Source organism: Acomys minous (assembly GCF_964271855.1).
Source record: "Acomys minous genome assembly, chromosome: 19".
Taxonomy (NCBI): Eukaryota; Metazoa; Chordata; class Mammalia; order Rodentia; family Muridae; genus Acomys; species Acomys minous.
The window spans coordinates 54,446,239-54,471,591 of NC_140499.1; positions in this window are offsets into that span (position 1 = coordinate 54,446,239).

The following is a 25,353-nucleotide window of genomic DNA, read 5'->3' on the forward strand; positions in this document are numbered from 1 at the left end:
CACTGTATGATATTCTTAAATTTTTTCTCAGAAATCGATTTCAAATATAATTAATTACCATAGTGGTTGCATGAGGTAAAGTATGTGCTAATTGGGTGTTTTAAACGATTTCATTGTATATACATATTTCAAGACAGTTATGTAGTATTATAATGCATGGTTTTCAGTTAGTCGGTAAAAACTAAAAATTAATTATGATTTCTAAAATGTTGGCAAGATGGGCCTAGAACATGAACAGAATAATCACAGAAATAAAAATAGCTGACGTATTTGAAAAAAGTTCTTATACGAGGAAATAAAATGTAAGCGATCACAGGATAATGGCTTTTTATTTCGGATGGTCACTGCTCTGAATGATGGTAGTCATCATTTGAAAGACCATGAGAACACACATGCTCACACGAAATATTGTCCCTGGCAGCTTCTTAAGAAGGAATAAAGCTGCTCATAACGCCAGCTCCAGGGAATCTGACGCCTTCTGGCCTCCATGGGTACTGACTGCATTCATGAAGGCAAGACCCTGTGCTCACATGCATGTGACCACGCACGCAAACACAGAGATAGAGAAAGGGGGGGGGGAGGGGGAGAGGGAGGGAGGAAGGGAGAGAGAGAGAGAGAGAGAGAGAGAGAGACAGAGACAGAGACAGAGACAGAGACAGAGAGACGGAGAGAGATGGAGAGACACGAATGCACACACACAAATTTGAAATAAATCCAAAAAGTGTTCCTTCACGTATTTTCTTGAGAAAAACACAGATCATTGCCCAAAATATGTAATAACCAGCCGCAGCTGGGACTATCTCCTACAAAGCACATGCTCAGGTCAGTAAATACGTAGACTTTAGGCTAATTCTTTTAAAATTGGTGGAGGCTGGATGGAGAGGCTCTGGATGTGAACTTACAGGCCAGGGAGGCTCCTGCTTGCAGGGTGAGGAAGATGCTTCTGATTCCCTGGGTGGTATTTATATGGCAAAGTGTGTGGTAGCCATGGGACTCCACTGCGTCCTCGGGATTACGTGGAGCTGCATGAATCTAGAGGCTGCACACAACGTGTAGATTTTTATTAGGAGAGAAATGTTTTCAACTGAAAACAAGGTTAAAAGCCTGCATTATTTATTGAGCCTTGAAACCACTATCTGCCCCTCGAGAAGCTAGCAGCCTGTGCCTGAATGACTGCCAGGATTAAAGTCTTCTTTTTTTTAAAGGGCTATTCTTCATGTGCAGCCAATGAAGTCACACACAAATAGACACAAACACTCAAGCAGTTACCCTTAAAGTCCATCTCATGAATTAAGGCATTGCGTGTAGAAGAACATTCTCAAACTTTGGGACATTTTAACGACACTTGAAACAGGATGCTGGCCTGAATTTCTGGAATTTTTATGCAAATGCTTAAGGGTAAACATCCAGTCACAAATTCCATACAAACACCTGCATGTAGAAACCCTTCCTTAACCCCTCTCCCTAACTGTGAGTCTAAAGTAAAACTTACAAGTCTGTGAGAGGCGGCTATGGAATTAATGTAACACAGTCGCCACATTAGCATATGACTGACTTTGTAATTCCTCTAAAATTAACTTGTCAGTAGTTTATGTAATATGAAATCACCACAGCAGAAGAATTTAGTGTACATAGAATGCCCCTATCTAACTATCTGGGGGAACGGGTGGATATTAGTGATTGAAATGAAGAGAAACCACCTTGTTTATTCTAAGAAAATGAGGAAACATCAAGAACAACTATTATCTTTTATTTTTCAAAATAATGGTTAGTTTGTATTTTTCTTGGCAAGTTAAAGAGCCCTTCAGCATTGCCAATTAACCGCATGCAATTCGAGTATGAATCACGGGCTCAGCCATGAAGCCCGAGCTGTGGGATGCTACTTGGTATAAAATTTTTCATCCAAAGATACAAATATGTAAAAAAAAAAAAAAATGGAAAAGAAAAGTGTTCTAAAAACAGAAAACTTCACTGCAGGTGTCTGCTACTGGCAGTGTCGTGTAATAAAGCAGTTGGCATTGATCTATGTTTTCCTAAGGCCTGTGGTGTACTGCAGGCTTATTAACAAAGTGTGCCTTACAGGGCTGGAGGTTTGAATGTCTTTCTCAGGGTGAGTGCCTCTCACAGCGCAGGAGTGAGAGCGCCCTTGCCTTTTCATCAGTTGTTATAAAGGCCTCACCCAGTGGGTTCAGTAAAGAAGGCAGCGCTGAGATAAAATTAACCTTAAGATGCCAGAGGACTTCTGCCCCAACACCTGGACAATGTCGGGGTTCACAGTATGGAAGCATTCAGGATCACTGTACGTTAAGGAAGCTGCCAGGTAAGAGTACAAACTCCTGGTGGCTAGTAGCTCTCCTGCTGTGGGTATTTGAGTGCACCTCGGATCAATCAGTATAAGCATAAGACAGAAGCATAAGCAACCTCCCTCCAAGTGCTAAGGTAGCAACTGTACCCCTCCTAGTCACTCATTTCAACCTTGCCACTCTCAGTTAACACAACACACCTTTCCTTCTTTGTTTCTTTGTTGTTTGTTGCCATCTGTAACACGGTAGCCAAGCATTGAGCAAATGCTTGTGTGTGTGTGTGTGTGTGTGTGTGTGTGTGTGTGTGTGTGTGTGTGTGATATTATACTTTTTCTTGTAGTATTATGTTGACATTATCTTTAAAAATCTAATTATGTTAAAATCTAATTATGCTAGCTATAGGATTTAAAAACTTTTTCCACCCTTTACTGTAAGGAAATATTGAACTGGTTCTATGATCTAAGCCATCACACATGAGCCCATTTGGGCTGTTATTTATGTAGCTCACTGGTAGAAAAGCTGGCTCTCACGTACAAGGTCCCAGTTCAACTCCCATCAGTAAACAAAATAAAAATAAGGAACAAACAACCTAAAATAGGAATTTTGTAGGATATAAGAGGAAAATGAAGATCAATATAGGAATTTACATTATCTATTCAGGATGGTAACAGCTATTGGGAGAGAACTTAATAAATATACAAGACTATGATTAGAAATGAAGTTTTACTTGCCATAGGAGTAGTCCTGAACACATAAAATCTAAATAAAAAGGAGCTTAGAGTTTAACTTTAGATTTCTTTGTGTTCTATGCAGAAGAGAAATTAAAATCAACGTCTCTAATGATATTGGAGTTCATACATCTGAAATTATCTTTTGAGCTCCATTGAAATAATTTAACAAAATTATTTCTGGAAGCTAGCCAAAACCTGGCAGCTCTGACTCACAAAGTCTAGCTAAATGCTTGAAGGGACTCCAAACATCACTGGAGAGATCCTTGAAGGGATGCGTTTCCTCCATCATTGCAGAGGCCAGGCAACAGGCTCACCGGCGAGCACTGCCTGTGTAAATGGTGAAGTCATGTCTGTGTGCAAAACAGACCAGGCTCTAACCTTCCACTATCTGTGATGCTCACAAAGGATGCCTATTCTCTATGTGTTATTTACCATGTGTTTTGTTTCATTCTCTTCCACTTTAGGTTCTGTTCCAATTAGAGTACAGCAGAGTATTTTCCCACTGAATGAAAGAGAATATATTCCATTTCCCAGCTACCCATCAATAAGGCCCACACTGAATTCTCTACTGGCAAACATCAATTTGACTTTGTCAATGTTCCTCAGTGTTTTCATGATCATTTGTTCTTATATTCAGGTTTTGAAAAATATGTTTTGGATGTAATATTTGAAACCTGTGCTAAGTCACTGGAGGAAGCTATCTGATGCAACTGCATGAGAGTGTCAATGTAGTAAACAGTGGAATCCATCCATTCCATGTTGTGAGAAGAAAATATTTTGAATATTTGCAATGTAAAAAATCGATGATGTTTGTCATATTTAAACATTGTAAAATATATTTATATATATATCAAAGCATCACATAGTAGTTCATTAATATGTTCAATTTTATGACTGTATGTATGGAGATTTTAATCAATTATAAAGTGGACATCATAAAAACTTCTGAAGATTAATAAGGAATTAGAAAATAGATTGTTTCTAAAATCTAAGTGTGAATTATTCATGGTGTATTAATCCAAATCTGATAATTAAATGAAATCAATTATAATGACTCTTCAAACATATTTATTTCAGGATTTGCTTTATTGTAAATTCCCAAGCTGGCTGCAAATTTCCAATTTGGCACTTGCCTCTGCAGTTGCTCACTGTACTGTATCATATGGGTTCAAACACACAGGATCTGGCAGAACATTTGCTGAAATAGAGACAGAGATCTAACCAGTAAAATTTAGCAAAATGTACCATTTTCAAACACAAGAGGGGCCTTAGCATGCATGTAGTGTAAGCAGCAATGCACTTACTTAAAGTGCATTCTTTTATTTAAAAATGTCCTAAAACCATTCAATTACAAAAGTAGATATTATCAGTGTTAGGGGCTTTGTTTGGGATTTCTTGAAAAGAGCACACAATTGGTAACACTTTGACAAAAGGGTGTCCTCATAAGCCAGGTGTCTTCACTGTGGCCAGGGATGACCATTCATTTCTAGTCAACAAAAGCAAAGAACACAGCATCACCAGGAAATAATTAAGCAGTATAAACTGTATATGATCATATTTCAGGACCCCCAAATGTAATTTTTTTATCTTTTAAGATTTAATTGATCAATGATGTTCATAACTATGCATAATTAGTTATTAACCAATTTGATTATTTATCTAGTAGCCAAAGATCTAAGTTTTTTCAATTAGTAACCTGTCTTTTCTTTTTGCATATATTTATATTATTAAACATATATACAATAAACCACCTACAGCAAGAAGAACCTCGAAACAATCAGGAATTATATAAATGTTACATTCATACTGTTTTGGCTATTTGTCTTTGGCAACCTTGAAGAAAACATGTTTCCTATCCTGGTGCATCTAAAATTCTGAATGTAAATCAATATCTATCATATCTCATTTCTATCAACTTAAAACATCTATCTACACCTAAAATCATCTTAACCCCTAAACAACTGTTTAATTGTAAAACTAGACTTTCTGGTCTTCAACCCCATCCAAGACTTAAGAAGGAATAAAATTAATTATCTGAGTAGACAGGAAGTGCAGGTAGGCAGCTTCCACAATGAGAAAAAGATCTAACCTTTAAAAGCCTATAATCTCTGACATTACTGCCAGTATTCAAATGCGAGACAAATTTTTGAAGTGACTCTATCTCAAGGTAGTAAAACAGGTTTCTCATTCTTTATCACTTATAAACTATATTTAAGGCATTTTACATACTACCATTAGAATGCAATAGTGGTTTTGGTAACTGATCTCATGCTTGATAAACAGATATTGTTTATTTTCAATATTATTTTTATGTGCATATACTGGTATATGTGCACATACTGTGTAACGACTAAGTGCTAGGCTTGTGTTTATTATGGCTATATGTAAGCATCATGGCTCTGTGTGTGTGTGTGTGTGTGTGTGTGTGTGTGTGTGTGTGTGTAATTGTTGTGAGTATGCTATGTGCATATGTGTTATGGTCACCTGTATGTGTGTTATTCTTGTGTGTACATTATGGTTGTGTTTGTATGTTATAGTTTTGTGTATCAGGTTATATTTGTATATGAATATTGCATTGGTCTCTGAAAGCTGACCTTAGTGCTTGATAGTTGCTGCTTATTTACAGCATTTATGAAAACAGTAATAGTAAATAATATTTTATTAAGTGATTAAAATATTACAAGTGATCATTATAATCACACAGTAGATTATAATCATTGCTCCGGTAGTTTTTATTGGGAAAAGGACAAAGGATAGCATACTTACAAACTATTGATTTTCATCTTTCATTTTTGTATGTTTGATATGAAATCATATATAATTAAAATTTAATTAAAGTGTATTAGCTAAATAGACATTACCACAGTACTCTTACATTTGGGTTACAACTTTCCATTGCATGGGTTATTCCTTTCCTTCTTATTTTCCACCTTGTTCAGGCCATTAGTTTCACTTGGCTGAAAGAAGAGAGTGCCATTCTCATAGTTCCTATGAGGGATTCCTACTGCTGAATTTCTAGATAAAGTTTAGCTCTATTGATGGGGCCCACTTATCTTCTACATAGGAGCTCCTCAACTCCTGTCTTAAGAGGTGAGGGCTTCCAGCAGTACTGGGCTTCTGGAAGCAGGGTCATACCCATGGGTGGGGACTTTTGCATAAGAAGACTTGAATGGGAAGAAGGAAACAAAGTCCATTAAGGATTCAAGTATCAAATCAGGGGAGCAATGCACAAAACAGAGAGGGGAGAGACAAGAGGAAACAGAGAGAGAGAGAGAGAGAGAGAGAGAGAGAATGAGGCAAGGCGAGTAAACAAATGCCTGGGAAGATCTCCAGAGCAGAGATTTGCAGGATAAGGTCTTCCTATTTTGAAGTCTCAGAACTGACTACTTATTTCCATTTTATATTTAATATTCCCCAGTCTGATAATTCTGGTACCAGGGCCTTAAAGCCAGTTACTTCTCCCAGTTTCTCTGCTTTGAAACCAACTTCCAATTATCTACCTCCTCCTCCTCCTTCTCTCTCTCTCTCTCTCTCTCTCTCTCTCTCTCTCTCTCTCTCTCTCTCTCTCTCTGTATGTGCACATCCCAGATCTTCCCCACACATGTTTCGCTGTCTACAGTTGTGATTATTATTCCTGTAACCAAAGCAGAACCCATCTTGATTTTTGCTAGTTTTCCTCCAGGACCTTGCAGTCATTGGAATATTACGAAGGCTAGAACAGGATCCACTTAGGACTACCAGTTGCAAATACAATCCATACTGTGTTTATCACAACTATGGATTTTTCATGCTCATTTTAGGACAGCATGAAAGCAAAACAGAGAGGAACAGGCAGTACTCCACAATCTCCCTGAAGGAAACAAACCTGAGACCTTACAACCAAGTCCCATCTCTTAAAGTTTCCACCACCTCCCAAGAGCAAAGCTGAGTAAGACATTTAATGCATCTCCCTTAACAGGATATTCAAGACCTATACCATAGGACAGACTTTTCATGTTAAACCACAGAACACACAGGGCCACTGTCCAGTCTATTGAATTGCTTATACTGCATCAAGTGTTAGTCAGAGGAACTGTTAACTGTAAGGTATAATACGGTAGCCAGCTGCCCATTAGAGGAACACTTGGACCAATCATTGACTACACCCTATGTTCTTTTGTACTTGTGAAAATGGAAAGTGGAGTCTCAGTCTCTGAATCCCCCAAAATTCAGAAAGCCCATTGTTCAATCTCTTCAACATCGTTTGTTGCCACTGAAACTTACAGTCTTATTCTCTTAGTAATGTTTTGGTATAGATTATAAAGAAATGTATCTGAGAGAAATGTATCAGAAGGAATATTCTTAGCAGTTGGTGTATAGAAACAGTAATATAAGCCAGGAGTGGTGGTGCATGCCTTTAATCCCAGCACTCAGGGAGGCAGAGGAGAGTGGGATCTCTGTGAATTCGAGCCCAGCCAGGTCTACAAAGCAAGCCCTGGACAGCCAAGGATACTCAGAAATACCCTGTCTTGAAAAAAAACAAACAAAACCAACCAACCAAACAAACAAAAACCAATAATATAAAGCAAAACTAAGATCGACTTTCAGATAATCCCTATTAAGTAGACAGTAGCAGAGAGACTAGCTCCTACAGTCTTTCTCTGCAGATAACTACAGATCTTAGTGCTACATAACTAATTGTCCTTTAAAAGTTTTGAGATGATTAAAGAGAAAATTTCTCCAGAACTAAATTTCCTTCCATTTCATGTGGAAATTTATGAGTTTCACGTGAATGCAGAAGATACACTGCAGTTGATAGCTTAAGTAGAAGAAATATACCCTGAAAATAACACAGCAGCTCTGGAGTGTCACAATTGGGAAGGCTCCTTTACCAATTCTCAGTTGTTTACAGAGTTTTGAAATTTAGGTAAAAATAAATATACAGATTAAAAAGCACTAAACAAAAATAAATTAATTAAAACATTAATATAAGTTGTGAATTTTATGGACCATGTATTTTTGAGTTACTGCACACAGCTAAAGAAGATAACTGACAACTTGCTTTCTATTATCAGCATTCACTGTCTGTAGACAATGTTCACTCTATTATCAATCATCTTGTCCCACTAACTGTATTTCAGGAAGACACCTACTGACCTCAATCTACCAAATGTCAATGTCTTTTAGAGACAATGGTTTAAATAATCTCTAGACAGTAAAGGAAGTCCCTTTTGGCACAGTGCTGACTCCGGTCAATCAAAATGCACTAATGGACAGCTGTAGAATTGCCTTCCTCATCAATCAACTATCTTTTAAAAATATATATCATTTTATTGTTTAAAAAATCTGTTTTCTTTCCACTTTTTATTTTTTATTTTATTTTATTATAATTTATTCACACTACATCCCGATTCTAACCCCCTCGCTCTTATCTTCCTGTTCCCTCCCTCCCTCCTTCTTCTGCCCCTTTCCCCTCCCCCAGTCCTCTGACAGGTGGGGTCCTCCTCCCCTATGGTCTGACTACAGCCTATCAGGTCTCATCTGGCGCATCTGGACCCAAGAGGCCCTGCACAAACTGATGCACCAACCAATGACTATGCATGCAAAGAACCTAGACCCCCTGTTCACATGTAGCCAATGGACAGACAGCTCATTCTTCACGTGGGGAAGGGGGAGGGGAATGGGGGCGGTGACAGCCTCTGACAGGAACTCAGGTGCCCAGCGATTTGATCACTGCCCCTTTCTGGAGCCTCCCTGTGGGAACACAACGGACCATCTTTGTGAGAAATGCGTAAAATTTGATACTTCCAGAAATTCACAGAGCACCACATGTATGTTTCCCCATTCAGATCTTAGAAAAGTGTCCCTAAAATCTGAATGACTAGCTGATTTAATTCTCAAGATATCTCTGATTAAACAATAAAGTATTTTCTGTCCCTCTATGACTCCTCCCTTCACTCCCTCCCCTCTCTCTACCACTTCCCTCCTCACTCCTCTTTCCTAGCATTTCTCCTTCCACTTCCTTTCTCATTCTTCCTTTCCTCTTCTCTTTGGGAACTTAGGCCCAAACAGAAGTTCCACCAATGTGCAAGTCTGTATGTGTTGCCCGAAAAACAGAAACGGGCCTTTGATGCCGTTGCCCATACTGCGATCATCTTGACTCATGCACTATTTATTTTGAGATTTAGAGACCTATTCAAGCCCTTCACGGAACAAAGTTGTAAATAAACAAATGCGCTGGTCTTCTGCAGAGTGTCAAGAGCACAGTCGCTGGTTTGTTCTACTTCATACTAAGGACCACGTCCCAGGGACAGCTTGGTTAGTGTGGTTAGTGGGACCAGGCTCTGAGCTATATAAACAGTGCTTCAATGACAGCTTTGTTGTTAAAGCAGTTTAAAATTGGTTTCACTTTGTTAAGATTGTAGAATGCCTTTTAAGGAAGTTGATTTTGCATATTTGGACCTGTCCCGTCTACACAATCTGCCAAGAAAAACTGTACGATTCGGTACCTAAATGCTGTTCTCAGAGGTTTCAGTTCAGTTTTGTGTAAGACCATAACGGGCCAAAGCTAATGTGGCCTTTCATTTCTAATTTTACGTGTTATAATGAATCTTTAAACGCATGTGAGTTTTCTTATGCAACAAGGTTTGAAAGCACTTGTTAAAAGATTCTACCTAATTACTTAGAATCATGTAAAGAAGGTGCTTTAAACTAGGAAAGGTTAAAAAATGACAGAGTATATCATAAAAGTGTATTTTTATTCTGCTTAGTAATTGTAGACTTCTTTTTTAACCTGCACAGATGAACAGAGTGAGGAGCAGGGGATTGCAGCAGCCTTCTATTAGGTCTGTGCCACGTTATGAGCCTATGAAGCCGAGAGAATCAATATTGGAACATTAGAAATCTAAGTTGTATCAAGTCTCTTCTTGGTAACCTGCTGTCCTTCCTCTGAGTGCCACCAGGTCTTCCCCTCCAGGGGACATGGTCAAAGGTGAGGCACCAGAGTATGTGAGAAAGTCATATCCCACTCTCCACTCTACTGTGGAGAATGTTCTGACCATTGGCTAGATCTGGGTAGGGGTTTAAGGTTTACCGCCTGTATTGTCCTTGGCTGGTGCCTTAGTTTGAGTGGGACCCTGTGCCCAAATCTGCCTATCATAATGTTCTACTTGATACCTTATGAGCATATACGGGGGTGGGTAATCCCCCTCAGGAACAGTCATAGGGGAGGGGAATAAGGGGAAAATGTGAGGGAGGGAAGAATGGGAGGATACAAGGGATGGGATAACCATTGAAATGTAACAAGAATAAATTAATAAAAAAAGGAAAAAAACAAATCTAAGTTGTATATGCATTGATATAAACTATTATTTTAGATTCAAGTATGAAAATTGTCATCAAATTTAGATCAATTTGTGGAAAGTATTACAGGATTTTTTCTAGTTTGTGTATTCCATAAGTTGGCCTTAAATGATAATAGTTTTCCCTACGGCAGAACAAACATGTATAGCTTTTTAAAGTGAGTCCAGACCAGATATGATGGCAGGTGTTTATGATCTCAGTAAATCACAGAACAGAACAGAAAATGTAAAACTGTATGTTTTGTGATGTATGAAATGTACATATGTGTGCACACGCATGTGCAAATGCCATGTGTGTGAGCATGTAGAAGTCATACATTGACATTGGGTGTCTTTCTCTACTCTTCTAACATGTATTTTAAAATAAATATGCACCCAGGCAGTGGTGCCTCATGCGTTTAATCCCAGCAATGGAAGGCAGAGGTAAGCGGATCACTGTATGTTCAAGGCCAGCCTGTTCTACAGAGTGAGTTCCAGGACAACCAAGGCTACACACAGAGGAACCCTGTCTGCAACAACAAAAGAAAAATAAATAAAATAAATATCCAGCTGGAATGAAAGATTGATTGAGACGACATGAGGCTTGCATTACAGCTGTTTGTTTTACATTTTAATCAAATTCTTCATTCTCTCTGTGATGAAAACAAGGATGGTATTTGAGCCCCTAAAGTAACAAACCCCAATTTCAGTCACCTGTGCCTGAGGCTGCTTAGCAACAGCTATGGTTTTAGTGTGCCTTTGCATGTTGTTCTGGCCTTAGAACTGTACAGATAGTCATTAATTTCCAGTTTTCAAGGAAAGTAATTTATAAAAACATAAACACAATATATTGTTTAAAAACATAATTTTTTGTAAACAGAAAATTCAGAAACTAACAAACACATCAAGATATTTGTAACATATTTTTGATTGTATAAATTTTGATGATTTGCTTTAATTTTTCTAATGTTCCTAAATTTGAGAATTTGTCACTTTCACCAATTATTTTCATGATTTTAAACATGTACTAAACTCTTCTAAAGTGTTTGAAACATGCAACTTTATCTTACTTTTTAAACATTATGTCATATGTCACCAAATATTTATCATGTATATATAAATATTTATGGAGATAAAATTGATACAGCATATGCTAAGATTGGTGTCACTATAACTCATTTTTTCTTATTTTCAAACATAATGAATCCTAGAAAGTATATTTTTGAAAGAAGTTCTCAGTAGAACTAAGGTAGCTAGATTAGAGAGATGGCTCAGAGGAGAATAGGCCTTGCCACTGGGCCTGGCAACATGAGCTCATCCCCTAGGATCCAGAGGATAGGAAGAGAGAAGTGACCCTTGCATGTGACCATCCCACATACAACTAAATAAATACATGCGATAAGCTTTAAAATAAACTAAGAACACTCTACAGCATCCCAACACACGTGGAGCAGTAAGTGAAATGGGGTATTGGAACTGGCTTTGGGATTTTTCTTTTTAATGTTGTATTAAATCATTATCTTGACTACTGAATTGCAGAGTCCCTTCTGGTTTACTTTCCTCAAACTAGCCCTCTCTTCGCCCCAGCCTCCCTACCCTGAAACTCAGCCTGCCCCTCCCTTTTCCACTTACATTCCTATCCCTCCCTTTGTCTCCAGAAAGGTATAAAGAAAAAGTTAGTTCAATTTGTTTTCCATAATTTGAATTCATAGTGAAATGACCACTAATAGGTGTTCAAAGCAATAACCACAGAATTACTTCATATTTCTTGGTATGTCCATAGCTGGGAGTTCACATAACATCGTCAGCATCACTGACACTGACAACATGCCAGGCATAGCAGCTCATGCCTGCACTTTCAGCTCTCTACTTGAAAGGCCAAAGAACTAAGACTCACATGAGTTTGAGGCCAGTCTAAACCACATAGAAAGTACCATCAGATAAATCAGGGCTATTTTGAAAGGCCCTGACTCTTAAGAAATATTAACAACAAAAAGAGAGCGAGAAGAAGCAAACTTAATGTAGGGTTGTTACCTATTTAAAGAAAAAAAAAAGCAGAAGTATTTCCAGGCTTGATAATTCTGGCACTTTGGAGGCAGAGACAGGAAGATAAGGATGTCAGAGTTATCACTGGATGCATAGAGACTTCTAAATCCCCCTGGGATATATGCAATCCTATCTGCAAATTAAAAGAAAGATGGTTTAAACTACCCTTGGCACATTTGTTGGAGAAAATGTTTGTTCCATTTGTTAGCTTCTTATTCTTCTTTGTAGAAACACACTTCTGTTTTCTCAATATTTAAAAAGAACAATATGTGTTTGGCAGATTACTACACCCTAGGGGCGTCTCACAGGCAAGTCCTGAGAATGTATGGCATGAGAAACCAATTGCATCATTCTCTTGAAAGAAAACCAGGCTTAATGCTGGAGCTTGAGGCAGGATATTGGTCTGAAGGAAATGTGCGCTTCAGTGTGAGGCTTTGCCTCAGACCAGCAACAATGCTAGATGTCCTGAACTTATTCAGTCCATCAACGTGGTGATTTATACTTTTTAGTAATAAAAATAGAAACAGAAATGGGCCCTTATAATTACTTAGATATGCATCCACACTTCTAAGTGTGAAGTTCGAGGGGGTTATAAAAGCCATCAAACACATAATTATACTGGGGAAAACTCCTTCCTCAACTGTAACCAAGAGGAATAAAATTCAGTCACTGGGGATATACACTTTAATGGGATTGTGAGCTGTTCATCTTCTTCTCTTTCATACTGGCTCATGACATGGAATGATGCCCTGTGCCACCAAAGGCCCAAAGGTATATGGCTAATCCTGGACTGCAACCACTAAAGTTATGAGACAAAGGAAGCCTGCTCATCTTCAGTTGATTGTTCTCAAATATTTGTCACAGGAAATATTTGTTATGTGTCTTCTTTAAGCTTCAACTCCATTTGGTCTGGAGGGAGGGGCTTCTTAGGAAGTTATAGTATTCAACTGAAGTAACTGGAAGTGTTTACTAATCTGTCATCACTTAAAGTGGGAGGCATTCTTAGCCAGGAAGGATATAATTAGTAACCAATAGTCAAGAGTAACAAAATCAAGATATAATCTCTAATCTTTGTTCGAGTCAGTTAATGTTAGTCCACAGCTAAGCACACCTAGAAAATACTTTAGAGTGTAGCTGAGCCACAACTTTCACCTCTGTTGAAATACAGACTGGCAAAGCAGCCTATATTTTTAGTATTTGTGGAAGGCATTTCTGTGAAGTTAGTGAAATTTTTAAAAGTTTAAAGAGTTGAGATATTATGGTTGAGTCTAAAACCCAAAGACCCATGTATTAAAGGTTTAGTTACCAGTTTGGGACCATACAGGAATATACTGGCTCCTTTAAGAGGCAGAGCCTAGTTGGGGGGGGGGGCTTCAAGTCATTGGGGGGGATGACCTAGAAAGGATACTGGAACCTTTTTCTTTCACAGACACCATGAAGTGAACAGGTCAATGATACCCTTCCTCAACACAGGCCTAAAGCCAACAAAACAACCACCTTGACAGTTGAGCCAAAATTTTATTTTTCCTTTTTTCTAAATTGGTTGCCTCAAGTGTTTTGTCACAGTGACAGGAAATCTGACTCCCACATAGATTTCAATACTAACACATAGTGTTGTAAACCAAAATACATCCTAGGAAGACTCAATACATATCTACCCTCCCCACGGAGGGATTCCACAAATGACCAAGGTAAGATCACACCAAAATCTGACTTGGTCAACTAATAAATTTTGGGAGGAGGTTACTTGCAGGAGCATGGGTGAGGGATTATTTACAGGGTCAGAAATTACTCAAAAAATTATATCATCACATCCTACCCGAGCATGGGCGATAGCTCACGAAAGCTGGAGCACACACTGCTTCTTGAAGGCTCCTGGTCTTGTCTCTGTCTTCTTTGTGGCTTGATTTCTCTGAGTCTTCTTTGCAACTCAACTCTATTCTTCTGAGAGTGACTCTCAGCTTCTATTGTTTACTTTGCCCAGGAGGACATAGTAATAGTGAATCTGGCCAGTTTCAGGAACTTCCTGAAACTCTTGAGTTGTTTGCCTTCCTGTTTAAGGAGCTTCCTCCAAGATGGAATGGTTCAATCTTGGAAGAGGCTGCTTTACAACTGTTGGTAACTTAGTATTGTCTTTATAAAATGAGATACAGTTTTATTTAAAAAGAGAGAGAGGGAAGGAGAGAGTCTAGTAATTTGTACTCTTATCTCAGCACAAGGGAATGACTTAACTTCTAACAAAACAATCTATTTTCATTATGTATTATGACTAGTTATTTTCCTGTCTTAATAAACATCTAAAATTTTGTTTACAAATTCCTGGTCAATTTTATTTTATTTAGAAGATTTACCCTGGAGATGTAGTAATTATTTAAATCAGAGAAAGACAATGAGTCACAGGAGACTATAAGGAAGCACGTAAAAGTAGCTTATATTTTCAGAAAATGACCTTTCTAAGATCAATCCCATATTTTCTAACCCTCACTATTACTTAGAAGTAGAGAAAAATAAAATCAAATTTTTTGAGGTAAATATTAGGGTGTGTGAGTTGTTTGGATTCTTTTGAAGAAACAAGGTTATTTTGTTTTTTAATAATAAAGGTTATACAATTATATAAATTACCACAAAAATAAATAAGGAAACAAACCAAAGCTATTGGACCTGGCTTCCAAGGGTAGTCACAGTGTTTGCCTGTACTGGTCATTCTTGGAAACAATGGTAACCTAGCTTCCTGGCGTGGGACTCCAAGAAGCTGGAAACCTAGAGGAAGATTCTCCTCAGACAAGAGTCACTGCCATTAGCATAGAGGACAGGCTTGGCTATCTCTGGCTGCACTTAGTCACGTCAGAAGTTCTCAGCACGTTACTTTTCCTCAGCATGTTTGAACACACGGGGATTCCTGAGTTCTTCCAACCAGTCTTTCCCTGGTGTCAATAGGTTTTTTATGTACTTGCGGTGAGATTTGGGGTTTTGATTTCTAACTATTGCCTCCTGCTTTGGTTGGCAAGTCAGCTGGACAAAGGCTGATCTCACAGGCAATGTGAAAGTAAACTGAGGGCTCACAGAAGCCTCTCACCCACTGAGGAACCTCAGGCAAACAACAGTGGAAACTACAGGGCCCCCAAGCTTGCAGGATGGAACTTGGTTTTCAATTTTGCTTTTTATTAAATACCTTTTTGTTTTCTTTTTTGCTCATAATTCCTAACTGTGATGTAAGGTGCAATTGATAGGTGTATATGATTTAGGGTAGGAAAAAATGTTGTTGTTGGTGGTGGTGGTGCTGTTGCTGCTGCTGTTGCACTTGCATTTATTTGCACAGCCCAGGTCCTTCCCTCTTTGCTTCTGCTCCTGATTTAATTGCAGTAGCCGTGGACCAGACATCTGACTTGTGAAGAGTCAAGAAACCTTCACCCTTCCTGGCTCTGCCTTTGGCTCTAACTGGCTTGTCTTTCTCTTTTCTCTCCAACGATTAGCATGTGGCAGTTTATAAGAACAGCCGTGCACTCAGCCAAAACTTGGGGCACAAGTCTGCAGAAAGTGAGAGATTTTTTTACTGGGAAAACATGCTAACAGACACCGCAGGAGAAAACCAGGAAGAGATGCCTGAGGGGAAAGGCATGCATTCCTGATCATATGATGTATGTGTGTGATGACCTCATATCTCTGATCTAACTTTTGCCTTGTATTTCATTTGAATGGTAAACTATAAAGCACTTACACTAAAAAAAAAAAAAAATTAATGCCGGACTGTTAGTGGATGTTGCCATCTTCCACAAATATAAAACACTGACATTCATGTATGAACTCATATAGTTGGTCAGTTCCAGTATTTAGTTGATCACTCTTGTTGAAAAGAGTGTCACAAACTCCCAGATGGAGATCATGTTCATATTCAAGAATATAATTTGATTAAAGAGTGAAAACTTTTTGTTCAGTGTAATTTTTTGATCTCCTAGAATCTGATTTTATAATTCTTGTCTCTGTTCACCTCATTAAAATGCACCTTTTAACCTTTCTTCTCCAAAGCTGTTAAGGCAGGGAGACAAGCACAGACACGGGTGGTTTGCTCGGCAAGGAAGGAATCTCAAAGGCTGGCGCTCAGCTTATTCCAGATGAATTTAGAATCCACTTCACTTCTCCAGTTCAGTTATATGAGGCTGTCTATTTGTAAAGGGGGCGGAGTGGGAATGGGTTTAGGGAGTTTTAAGCTAATATGATTCCAACTTTCTGTTTGAAAAGAATGTTGCCCAATAGAAATTGTTTGGATCCAGTGTGTGTTGCCTTTAAAAGTTTAATCTCCAGCCAGTTGCCAACTTAATTCAATTCTAAGATGCACTGGAACGCAAAATGAACTTCAAAGAAAGCAACCACAGACTTCTTCGTTGCCAGCTCACTTTATAGGCAGCTGAGGGTTCTGACATTAAATTTCATCTGCAAATCTTAATTGGAAGCATCTAAATTATTCTCCTTATAACATCACCACCATGAAAACCAAGGCTGAATATAGTACTTGAATCATGAATCATTGGTCTTTGACATTTAGCTGTTAATTCACTGCAAACAAAAAGACTTCAAAAGAAGAAGTTTTGGTCCCTTGGATCACCTTGGGCTAACTGCCTGGTCCTCCATATAGTTTTGTAAGCCAGAAGACTGCAGAAACCTGTGTTCGGTTAATGAGAACACAGCCAGGTTCCAACAGTAAAACTTCAAAACCTGTGCGCTCTGTGCAAGTCGTTTGAAAACACACTGAGTGTACGTTCCTTTACCTGCGTCCTTCCAGTTTGCTGGCAGATGCTAGCTATCCTGTTTCAGGCGAATTTTCCCTCTATTCATACGCTGTCATGAGTTTCGTGATTATTTTTAAGAGTCCTATGGCAGCATTAGAGTTTATGTCAGAACGCTGCACTCTCCTTTCTTGCTCGCAGCCTCAGCTCTTTGTTCCCAAGAGCATGTGCATATAAACACACTCCAGAAAGCAGGCATTTGTGTCTCTAGTCTTCGTTATATTTTCATTCTTAAAGATTCAGCTAGCATTGAAAATGTTCACCGAGGTTGCTTCTCATTGGCAGGTCATAGGGGAATGTCAGAATTTACTCAGTAATGCTTTGAATAGCCACAAATTCTTCGTCTATGGTAAAAGCTAAGAATGAAGTTCCTTTGTTAGTGGACACAGTTAATAGAGGATTAAAAATTGATGATGAACTGCAGCAGTCAGTATGCCTTCAAACTAGGCTTCTCGAGGGGTTGGGGGTGTCTTGTTGGAGGTGACAGGAGGAGGTACCTTGAGTCCAAGCCTCCTGATGCTACACTAAGCAGGCCCCAGACCACACACAGGCAGCTTTTATGGCATCCCTGCTTTGCATATTTATCTTCTTTATAAAGCAGATGGTAAGATGGAATGAAAAGTGCTCTTCGCCATAACAGGATCTTATAAATGAAAATCATTTACAATAGAGAGAATTACATCAATAAAACATAAAATAGATTTTATTGAACTCATGACATTGAACTCAATTCAGTACTAAGACTCAAAAGTAAAAAAAAAAAAAAAAAAAAAAAAAAAGTTTAAGACTTCTGCCTCAATTTGGAGTAGACTCTTTGCTGCTGCGGAGGTCCCACTGTAAGAACACCCCCTTTTTTTGTTTTTGGGGTGGGTAGTACTAGTGTGCATTTGTGTTTGGTCTGATCCATTACAGATTTTATGGTCTAGTTTAACACAGAAGGATAATTCCAAATAAGGAATCACAAGGATTTATAAGCTTAGTACTAGGAACCAAACATACTCTATTTTCAAGGAAAAGGAATTTGCTTAAAATGATGAATTCATGACCATGCTATTTTCATGGCCTGAGAATAATTTATAAACAAACCCAGGGATGAATATCATGTTTCCTTCTGTCCTTTTTGTTAGAACCAAGAAGTCAGAAGCTCTGTGGAGAGCCAGGGCACAGGTTTGTAAAGGGGAGTGAAAAATACCTTTCCAAGCTCACAAATTCAGGAGCAATTAGCAAAACAGCAAGTGCAGGCTACGGCAGAGAGAAAAATGATTCCAAACAACATTACCAAACCTAAAAGTTTTGTGCTGCCCCTGGCTGATGCTGGATCTTTTTCCAAAAAACCTCCATGTTTCCATCTCCAGGGCATTGCAATGCAGTCCATCGCCCAGGCTGACTATAAGTCTCTTGTCTTTCCTTATGTTGCTTTCCAAACTACGTGTTTCTCAGATACTGGCCTCTGGGTACTGTTAAATTCCCTGGGACTGATCTTTTCAACATAATACAATCTATACTTGCTCCTGTGGGAATATGAAAATAGTTTCTTAAGAAAATAGTATATATGAATATATGTATACGCCTGTTTTTTATGACATCATCTTATGTGGACGCAAACCTTTGATATTCCTGATCCTGTTTCCCCAGAGCTGAGATAACAGGCATGTGCCACTGTGCTCGGCTATAAAACACGTCGTTTATTTTGACCCGCACTGTATGACAGGCATTCTGGTAGGTGTTTTGCAGACATTACTTCACCAAACTTAAGAAGAAAATGTCTGCAAAATGAAAATTACTGTCTGTACTTTGCAACAGAGAGAACTAAAACTGAGAATAGTCCAGTGAGTTCAGTAGCAGAGATTAATGGCTCCATAGACCACAGTAGAGATAGCACCCTCCAGGCCAGGCTCGCAAACTCTGAAGTTTCACCTAGCAATATTTGGTGCCCAGCTAAAGCTTTGGCCAAATATTGTTTTCCACAGCCATTTTGATTTCTTTGCTTTCTCACAGCAAACATTTTAAATGCAATAGATTTATCAATTGCCTCTTCTGCAGCAGCCTCTTACTCCTTAGCATATCCTGACCTGAGTGCTACCCAAGTACTCTCTTGCTGTTGTTACTAGAAGTGCATTCCCGTCCCCTTGGTCTTCTTCAGTTTGGCCCAGTTGAGAAGTTTTGTTCATTAAAATTTCTATTCTTGAAGTCCCAAACATTACACCCTGTTGCTATTTCATCTATGTGCAAAAACTAATCCCAATACTTTATTTTAACCTATTTCTATTTTTCTTTGATGACAGCTCTACACATGTGTCTGAGGTTTTCTTTGTCACATTCTGTGCCATAATGCCCCCTCAACTTCGTTAGGTTACAAATGGAGTTCACTGTTAGTGCTCTTTCTAATCCAGTCCTCCCGAATCCTCCATCTTAATAAATTCAAATAGACTCTCACCACCCAATTACAAAATCTATTTATTATCAGGAACTACTCATAAGCCATATTTCAATTAGTTATCAACTTTCAACAAATCCCTTGAATCTATCACTTCCTTTTCTTCCTCGTTGCTTTTCTTTCTGTGAGTCCCACAATGATTTTACGTATTGTATGTTGTGGACAATCTCTTTCTCCTTTGTATCCAATTATCTATATTTAATGTTTCATAGCATCTTGCACACATCGGACTAAAGTTATCCAGCTGCTTCTTAAAAAGGATGAAATCAAGGCTTGTGTAAAGATTAAATCACTCTGACGCTTAGAGAATAGTTCCTGTGAGGATCCATATAACAAATACTTCTGATAGAGAGGCCACAGCCTCTCCAGTACAACTACGAAACTCTGGCTCAACCAAAGCTGCCATATGCAAATGAACAGGCACGGCTGTGTTACAGGCTTTGTGACAGAGCTGGCCATACCCTGACTTGTACAACATCACCAAATTCTACAGCCTACTCCCCATGGCCCTCTCCCTCTCACAATAAGCTCTAGGCAACACTAATTACGCTGTTCCTTGACTTATCATAATTTTTCTTGCCTTGTATGTTTATGATCTGTCCCTTTTTCTTCTAGACATCTTTTAAGAGCACAATGGCCCTTTTTCATATATATATGGTGGCCCCTGCCACCAACCCACAGCAGCACATCAAGTTGCATCAAGACTGAGCCAGCATCCTCTTCCACTGAGACTAAGCAAGGTAGCCTACCAGGGGGTAATAATCAAAAAGCAACCACAGAGTCTATGTCAGAGACAGCCTCTGCCCCCCTTACTATGGGACCCACAAGAAGACTAAGATGCCCATCCGCTACATATATGTAGGGGGCCCATGTTCAATCCAGGTTTGGTCCTTGGTTGGTGCTTCAGTCTCCGTAATCGCCCCTTTGGCCCAGGTGATTGGATTCTGTCTTCTTGTGGCGTTCTTGTCCCATCTGGTCCTCTGTCCTCCTCCATCCTTCCACAAGGCTCCCCGTTCTCCACCTACTGTTTGGCTATGAGACACAACATCTACTTTGATCCGCTGGTGGGGTAGAGCCTCTCAGACGACAGCTATGCTAGGCTTCTGTCTGCAAGCATAGCAGAGTATCATTAGTAATGTCAGGGGTTGACTCTCTCCCAGGAGGTGGGTCTCAGGTTGGGCCAGGCATTGGTTGGGCATTCCCTCAAACTCTCTTCTAGTTTTATCCCCGCACATCTCGCAGGCTGGGTAAATTTGGGGTCAAAGCATTTTGTAGCTGTTTGGTGTTCCCCTCTCTCCACGAGAAGTCCTGTCTGGGAAAAAAAAAAGGTATCCTGTTAAGTCTCCCCGAGCCCCACTACTAAGATTCTTACCTACAGTCACCCCGATATTTTCCCAGGAGCCAACCCTGTCACAGCTCTCCAGTTTGTCTCTGAGATGCCTTGTCTAGTCCTTGGTTTCTCTTCTCTCTAAGCCCTCTGGTCTCCAGCCCTCGCTCTCCCCACATCGGATCCACGCCCTCATTTCCTTCCCCATTCCTTTACTTATGCTGTTCCCTCTCTTCATCCACTTCTGCCTTCTATTCTACTTCCCCTTCTCACTGAGAATTAAGCATCCTTCCTTGGACCCTCCTTGTTACTTAGATGCTTTGGGTCTGGGAATTTTCGTGCCGTTGTCCTGTGCTATATGGTCAGTATCTGCTAAACTTTTTGTTAACTTATGGTGTTTTCAACAAATATCTTTTAACATCAGCTTTTGAGTGTTTTTTATATATTTTTCTCATAATTCTAATCACCAATTTAATGTATTTTCATCTGTGACTAATACATGAAAGGATATAGCTTTTATCTCATTATTTTCTAAAAATCTATAAACACTGCATTTTCCTTTCTTTATGGTAGATACCACAAATTCTCCTTTGTGGATGAACTGACCATACCATCATGTAATTTCAAATATATGTATCCATGTGATATGAAGATTAACGTGAGTGTTGTGAAGGAATTACTAAGCAAGGGAAGCTCTTTAGAACTGAAGATTCTGTCAGTAAATTTTAATTTTCTCAGCATCAGCAGCATCAGCAATATAAAAACTCAATCATAAATAACTTCATCCTTGCCTGTCATACTGTGTGAACCTTCTAGACAGACCACAGACATAGCCTCATTCCATTTCTTTTTTTAAATTTTATTTTATTAATATATTCATATTACATCTTAATGGTTATCCTATCCCTTGTATCCTCCCATTCCTCCCTCCCTCTCATTTTCCCCTTACTCCCCTCCCCTATGACTGTGACTGAGGGGGACCTCCTCCCCCTGTATATGCTCATAGAGTATCAAGTCTCTTCTTGGTAGCCTGCTACCCTTCCTCTGAGTGCCACCAGGTCTCCCCATTCAGGGGACATGGTCAAATATGAGGCACCAGAGTACGTGTTAAAGTCATACCCCACTCTCCACTCAACTGTGGAGAATGTCCTGTCCATTGGCTAGATCTGACTAGGGGTTTGAAGTTTACGTCCCATATTGTCCTTGGCTGGTGCCATAGTTTGAGCAGGACCCCTGGACCCAGATCTGCCTATCATAATGCTCATTCCATTTCTTAAGATCCTAAAATGGAAGGTAAAAATCATGAAGATTAATTTTAAAACTTTTGGCATCTGAAACTATAACTATATTTGATTAGTTGATATTAGAAAAAAATAAAGTAGAAAACCAGAAGCAAGACTGAAAGTTTGCATAAAATATTTAATATAAAACACACTTTTACAAAACCTACTTTATACAGATATCATTTGTATTTAAGAGAACAATGACTCTACTCTGGTTCCTATTACAGACAATGTCTTATAGACACTATTGTCACAGACAGATGACATTAACATGTATATTGCTCACTTTCCCTGCTGCTAAAAATAAAATACATATGTTCACACCTGTAATTGCAATCCTAACTCACCTAGCTTTGGTTCCTGTAGCTGACTTTCCATTAGAGGGATGTTGCAGTTCCCATCTGTACTTAACAATGCTGAAGTGCCTTGGACATTGCATTAAGAGCTCTGATTGGGACTAAACTGCACTGGTACATGCACAATATCCATTGAGTACTATATAACTTTATTCTTTCAATAGTTGATATACATAAAGACATATGTTCAGGAGGACTAGTATATATGATATATTGTACTGTATTGTATTATATTAAATTCTTGGATCACACATATCCATTCAACTATGTTGTTGATACAATGTAACCCTTTAATACACACAAATTCATTGAGTTCTTCCGCAACTGAAGTGACAGCAATAGACACTGTGACAAAAGTTTGTAGAGAGCTTACTATGCATCAAATATTCTTTTTTTAACTGTTCTACAAACATACAGCCCAACTTTATACACATAAACCGTTATTACACTGTTCCCCAGATGACCAAACTGAATTATAGAGAATTTATGCAAGCCTTTAGAATCACCTAGTGGAAAGTGGAAAGCAAAGTGAGTCAGTGCAGCATCTGAATGTATGTACTTCTGGACCACACTCTGTTGACTCCCAGGTTTAAGAGGATGTCTATTCTGCAGTGTGGTAGCTACTTTTCATTTTTATGGACCTTATCCACCTTCAGATAATGAATATAACAAGAAGAGATTGTAGCTTTATGATCAAGGCTTATTATCCTACTGTCAGTGAACCAAATTCTAAATTCAAACACTGGAAGCCACGGGTCTGTTTCTAATGAAAACATAATACAAAATAAAACACAAATCACCAAAAACTCCTATAAAGAACTTCCTTAAAATCAGCCTCTTGACAATGTTGATCATGAATGTTGAAGTAACAATAAGCAGAGTAAAATGTATAGGCAGATTAAATATGGCTTAAAATTTTAAACCTCATAACATTTTCTTTGGTGACAAGTGATCTTTGGGGAACTGGAAAGCAATTATAATTGTGTTAGCAGGCAAGAGAAATGAAGCATTGTTGAATGGTTCACAAAGAGATCTGTGTGTTCATCAGAGTATCCTAAACTGAACAGAAAGCAATCTCTCCATCTGCATCAGCTTTAACTCAAGCCATTCCTTCAGGAAAATTGAAAAGCTCCAGTCTATGTAACTGGAATGAATTTTACGATTGTTGCTTTTGCTGTTCCTGATAGCCCATGGTAAAGTCACACTTCCTCCTTCTGAATTTGAGGAAAGCCTTGTGCAGCTTCCTTATGCTTGGCCTTGTTTTCTCCCTTTGATGGCCTGACCATCAGTGATGTGCCTCAAATAGCTACCTCTGTCAGTCTGTGTCCCTAAGGACCCAAGCAGCCAGCATGACATGGCTGAGGGTCTGTGTGATCACAGTTGGCTGTGCAGATGTTTTTCTAACCTGACAATTAAAAAAAAAATTACCATCACAAATTTAAATTGCTAAATAAACATGCACACACACAAAACAAAATAAAAACAAAACCCCTCTGTCTTTACTTCTGTTATCAACCCAGAATTAACTTGATTTTTTTTCTCTTTTGTACTGAAATATCAGTTAATTTAACTGTTTTATGAATAGAATTTCACTTCCAGCTGTCTATATGTTTTTCCATATTCATGATGTTTTGGTTGCAAGCATAAGTCTTTAACAGCTGTGCCGTCTCTTTGAACTGATTTAACCAATATGTTGATATCTTGGTGAAATACACTGTCAGAGATTCTTTAGATTTTTTTTCTCCCCTGATCATCTCTGGACCTATAATATATTTGAACATAGAACATAAAATATACAAATACCATATTGTTCTTAGAAAAGAAAATGTTTGTCTGCTCCTGTGTCTTTGGTTTGGGTCAAAGATTTTTCTGAATGATGTTGTGTCTGACTCATAAATGGTACACCTTGAGAATTCTAATCAGACAATTTGGCCCTCCTGTTTAGTCTAAATAATTTTGCACCTTTAATACCTCGAACCTGGAAGTATTATGTTGTTACAGGGCCTAGAGTTTGTATGGTTTTAGAAGATCTCCTAGAAGAAAAACAAAATATCTGTCTATAAATTATATGCAACATGGTAGCTACTATGATGTAAGAATTGGTAATAACTATAAGCAGCATTTGTGTCCTTTGTTATCTGAATGTCATTGGCAATAAAATGTGAGACAATATATATCATTTTTTACTGACAATAACTCAAAGAAATTTATTTTAAAACAAAAGCTTGTTGTATATATAATTTTACCACTTATTAAAGAATAAAACAAGTTTGCTTATTAAAATGATATATTTATATTTTTCATGTCAATTACCTTTTAATATTACTTTTTTCTTTTTTACATATACATTTATATTGTACAATATACTATATACAGCAAGAAGAACCACAAAACAATTGGGAATTATATTAATGTTACATTCATAGTATTTTGGCTATCTGTATTTGGCAACCTTGAAGAATGCATCTTTCCTATCTTGGTGAGTCTAAAATTCTGAATATAAATCAATACTTATCAATTTAAATCATTTATCTAGACCTAAAAACATCTTAAACTCTAAACAACTAAACTTAAATGTATTTAAACTCTGGTCTTCAACCCCATCAGAGACTTGAGAAGTAATAAAAATAATTAATTACCTGAGTAAACAGGAAGTGCGGGTTAGCAGCTTACAAAATGAAAAAAAAAAGAAAGAAAGAAAGATAGAAAGAAAGAAAGAAAGAAAGAAAATAACAGTCTGCTGCCTGAACAGTCACCAGAAAACTCT